Source organism: Pinus tabuliformis, chromosome 4_2, assembly GCF_031772625.1.
Source record: "Pinus tabuliformis cultivar Carrire ecotype Pingquan chromosome 4_2, CPIR1, whole genome shotgun sequence".
In the NCBI taxonomy this organism is placed as follows: domain Eukaryota; kingdom Viridiplantae; phylum Streptophyta; class Pinopsida; order Pinales; family Pinaceae; genus Pinus; species Pinus tabuliformis.
In genome coordinates, this window is record NC_142304.1 from 1,052,720,909 (window position 1) to 1,052,726,484 (window position 5,576).

Genomic DNA, 5,576 nt, shown 5'->3' on the forward strand with positions numbered 1-5,576 from the left:
ATAGTAGAACCTTGGAAATGCATGAGCTGATTAGCCTCACCTAAGTTTTCATCAAAGCTTGCGATCGTCTGCCTTATTGCGAACATTTGTTGTTCCATTTACAACACCATTGGGTGTATATCTTCTTTAGTTGACCACTTTCTGCTTCTTTCTCTCACTTCTCGTGCTTGCGATTGTCGCTTTAATATGCCAAATAGATACTGGTACTTTCCCTCTGTAATCTCACATGTGATCCCCAGCCAAGATCTAATCTCTCTATGGAGTGATGCTTCAGTTAAAACAAAATTTTGTGGCCTCATCTAGAAGGTGTCAAGGTGGACACATTGGGGTCTAAGATAAGTGTGCCCATGTGAGGCTACAAATGAGAATTACTCATAGAACTCATCCAGAAGTATTTTGGGCATTCTCTTTATCGACCCGATTGTATCCAGCATCAGTTCATACCATTCGGTGAAAGCTACCTCATTAATTTCTTTGCTTCTCAGGTCTCTTGAGGATCTCCATGGCTCATACTAGAGTACTAATGGTTGCCCTTCGATAATCTACATCATCTCCCTCCCCCTTGGTGGCTGCCCCTTCCACATTGCAAGAGTCATCAATATGTATCCAAACAATAAATTGGTACTCTCCTTGTAGATATCTTCACAGGCATCGAAGAGATCATTTAGTATGAAAGAGAACCAGTTGAGCACTTATCCATTGCAGCAGTGCTTCGTAACCAAAATTGCGTCTAGAGTGCAGTCATTTTTTGTGAGGTGTCTCATTGTCTTACCTACTATGATGCAGTAGGTGAACCTTATCTCAATTTTGCTGATCATGGAAATTTTGGCTTCCCTTCCTCCATGGTTCTTTCCATATTTTGCATAGTAATCGTCTTCTCCCTACTTCTTTGCTCTTTTCGTTCCTGCCTGGAATGTTGTGTTCAACGCATTCCCTCGTGTTGATAGCCCTGTGAGATGATGGATATCATCTACTTGAATTGGGTACTCGTTGTCGAGCCATAGGGATCCCCCTTGCACTCTACTCGCTAGTAGTTTTGTATAATGCATTGCAGCCAGTTGAGTTTCAAAGACTAGTAAACTTCTCAAATTGATCAGCATAGACCTCTCTAAAAGTCATAAATATTCTTTGACTTTAGTTTTTCTTGTCCCATCTTCCTTATTAATTTCCTCTATATAGACCTCCCTCTTCAACATTGGAAACTAGAAATAAGCAGTAAGGTCGTTGTCAACCAAGGTAGATTTGTAATATTTGTCGTATAGATTTTCTAGCAGGCCAATTCTCTCATCTAGCTTATCCTCTCGGACTGAAAGAATTCCATTTTCCATTGTCCTTCATCTATGATAGAAAATTTTCACTGGAGGATTCGAACTTCAACACTTCGGTTGTTGCTGTTCTTCAGAGTGGATTTGGAGCTTCTCTGCCACCTTCACTTGAAATTCTGTAGCTTCATGCATTGTCATGCAAATTAAGTAGCCGGACTTGGCACGATGTTTCCTCAGTAGACTTTTGCACCTAATTAGTACGACAACTTTGCCCATGTATCCTAGCCATGCTTAGACGCCTTCGGTTGACCTGGACCTGATATTTCTAATGTAAACTGGAGAAGGACAGAGTGGGTGGCATGGATAATAACTTTTCCATAATGGAGGGTATTTATTAGCTAAACTTGTTCCTAACGGGAAAATATTTTCAATTGAAAATTGCATTATTAATTAATTATTATGGAAATGACTACCATATGACAGAGAGGATGGACAAAGCATGCGACTATTAAGATTTCAAAGCCGTCTACCTATGTGTGACTTAAAGACTGGAAAAGTGTGTCCCTACGTTTGACTATCAAGTCTACCTATTCCCCGCCGACCACAAATGGGTTCCGGTATCATGAAATTTTTGTCTCAACCTTATTTACACTTTTCCTTATTATTGCTAAAATATTACACAAGACATAAACTTCAAATGAACATCTGAATGACTTGGATAATTTTTATTGGCTACTACCTACTTGTGGGATCGTTTTTGAGACCCCCTTAACTTGATAGTGTGGCTTTTGGCATGTGGAAGGGTTTCAGGCATGTGCCGTTTACCCACCCATGTAGTATTTCTCTATCTGGTTGTGCCAACCTTACTGCTCCAGAATATTTGATTTCTGCAACTGTAAACGGGCCCAACTAGTGCATCTGCAACTTACCCGGGAACTTTTGGAACTTGTTGTCATATAATAATGCATGATCTCCAACTTGGAATGTCTTCTTTCTGATATGCTTGTCATGCCAAGCTTTTTGCCTTCTTTTCTCTACTGACTAGTGAAATTTTGCCAAGAATCTGGATTCATCAAGTTCCATCAGTTGATTGAATATTTCTTCTAATGCTACATCATTTGTCATTTGTGTTGCCTGAGAGATAAACATGTTGGGTACTATGAACTCCACTCGAACTACTGCTTATTTTCCATATACCAGCTGAAATGGTGTTCGTTCATGAAGTCTTTTGACTATTGTTCCTTATGCCCATAAAGTTGTTGGTACACGTTCATCCCAGTCGTCCCTCTTGTCTGATACAATTTTTGTGAGACCTTTGTCTAGTATTTTATTGAATGCCTCAACAGTTCCATTGGCATGTGGATGATATGGACTACTTTTATGATCCTGAATCATAAAGTTCTTGAGAATAGACTCAATAGTTTCATTAATGAAATGTGTTCCTTGATTGCTTGTCACGCTTTTTGGTCATCCAAATCTTGAAATTATATTTTCAAAAATAATTTTGTAGCTGTGTCAATTGTACAGTCCTTGACTAATGTTGCTTCTGCCGACTGAGTGAGATATTTTGTAGTCGTTATTATGTATCTTGCGTGTGAATGTCGCGCTAGTTGTGTTATGGGTCCGATGAAGTCTATTGCCCATTTCTAAAAGATCTACAATGAATGAACGCGGTTTAAGGGGAGTTCATCCCGACGTGAACAAGGTTTAGAGGTTCAAAGGACTTAAGAGGAGGCTTGTCGAGTTAAAATGGATTTAATTTGGTTTAATTGGATTGATAAATATGTCTATTTTTTCAATTATCAATAATTATATGTTTTTATCTCCATATAAAGCAATCATATATGCTTTAAATCATAAGATTTTAACTATGATTTAAATTATTTATAAAAATTAATTAAACCTATATTATTATATTTGAACTAACTTTGTAATAATACTATGGGCCAATACTATGTCTTATCAATACCATATGCTTATCAAACTGCTTTTTTTCCCTTAAAATGATGAAATTCCAGCAAGGTTGAGATTTTTGTAAATCCACGTTACACCTATCAAACTTCAATAAAATAAAATAATAAGAATAATAATATTAAAACAAAATAGTTATTAATAAAAACATTTTGACTTCATCAAATTAAAAATAACTAAAATTAAAATAAAACAAAATAAAATCTCTTTGCAAAACTCGTGGGTTTTTACCTTTGGATCTACAGTCAATCCAATCCGGGGCAAATACGATCTCAGTTAGGTTTGAAATATTCTGCAAACTACTATCCTCAGGGTAATGGTTTAGCAGAATCAACCAACAAAAATTTGATCAAGTTTATTAAGAGAACTGTTGAAAGGAATCAAAAGAATTGGCACAAGTCTTTGATATTTGCATTATGGGCAGACCACATAACACAGAAGGCCTCAATAGGTACTTCTCCATTCAACTTAGTGTATGGGAAAGAAGTTGTTATACCAACAAACTTAGCACTCCCATCTCTAGCCCTAGTGCAGTTTATTGAGGAAAATCCCTTCTCTTCCATTCGATTAATATATGATCAAATCCTCAAAGTAAAAGAGGAAAGGGAAAAAGCCAGAATTACACATGCAAAACATCAACAGATTATTAAATCTTATTTTGATACAAATTCCACTGGCCCAAATTTTTTACAAATTGGTGATCTTGTTTTGAAATGGGACAAAGCACACGAAGATAAAGGCAAGCACACTAAATTTCAAAAGATGTGTCTTGGACCATTTCAAATCATTGAGAAGATAGGCTCATCAAAATTCATATTGCAAGATCTATCAGGAAAGAAATATTCTCTTCCTGTCAATGGGCTTATCTTGAAAAAATTCTTTACTTAAGGAGGTAACCCCTTCTTACTTGTAAATATTCAATTTGCAGTTTTGTTTGTTTGAATTTTTATATTTAGGAAATAAGGTTGTAAATAGTCTTCCATTGACCTTTTACTATTTGAAATTTATTTAAGAAAATAGTGTAAATACTTACTTTCGATAGATGGAAGCCTTTAAGGAAAAGGCTACAGTTCTAGAAAGTTAGATAAAAATAAAACTCTGAAAACCTCTTTAAAATTTGTAAAACCTTTACAAGCCTTGAAAATACTATAAATCATTTCAAGTTTTAAAGAGCCAAGTGAGGTTATTTTTAAAAAGAAAAGTTTTTTCCAAACTTAGCATCTACAACTCTTAAATTGTCATCCATACACTCTTAAGGAGAAAGTCATTCAACCCATCCAAACAGCTCAGCTACACTCCAAGATGAGTTAGCCACCAGAAATCTAGCCTATGCTCACAATCTATCAACTGCAATCACAGGAAAAGAAGCCGATACAGTGAATTCATTCAACCGCCACAGCACTGCTATTTTCGTGATAAATCCCAGATTTATATGTCTTTAGTTAGACCAACGCATAGCAATTTTTATTCATAGTTTATTGTTATGATTAGTATTTAAAGACCCTTTCATGTATTTAGAAGAGGTCCTCAATTTGTACTAAAACTTGACTTGGGAGTTGCACTACTATACTTCTGATATTTTTTCTATTAAAGACTAGACCAAAGTTGTGCATTTTTGTCATAGAGGCTCTTATAAGATTTGCACTATTGCATATTTTGAGGGCATTCCCAAATAAGAAATCAGAATTAATGTGATTTATAGCGGGAGAATCCAAATGCATATAGTACTATTATCTCTGTTTTTGTCTTATTTCTCTATGTGAATGAACATTTCTCAACATTGCTATTATTGATATGCATATATGTTTTTTAAAACAATTCTTTAACTTGTCATTTCTGAATGTTTCAGAATTGTTATCTTTTGAATGTATATGTCAGTGATATATTATGATAAATGCGATAATGTTTTTATTATTACTTTGTTTAATTACCTAAACAAATTAATCATCATATGAATGCATATTTCAATTTTATGAATAAGTCATCTTTATGGTTAGTTGTTTAATAGAAATAATAAAAAAATCGTGTTACTAAAAGAATACCCGGGATAGATTAGTTACCTTTGTATATTTTTTGCATTTTAGAATAAAACACTTATCACTTTCATTATACATTACAAACCAATCACTCATCAACTCATATATCACTAGGAAACTTGTCCCATTACATACAGTCAGAGCCACCACACCAAATGGAAAAGGAGTTGCACTAAGGTCCAGACCGTGTGGTTTTCCCCGATGTTGATGCAGTGATTTTAGAGGCATCAATAGGACCAACAGGAAATTTATCGGGAACAATGGCTCGTACGGTTCACTCCTCTTTAACTATGGAAGGGTTGTG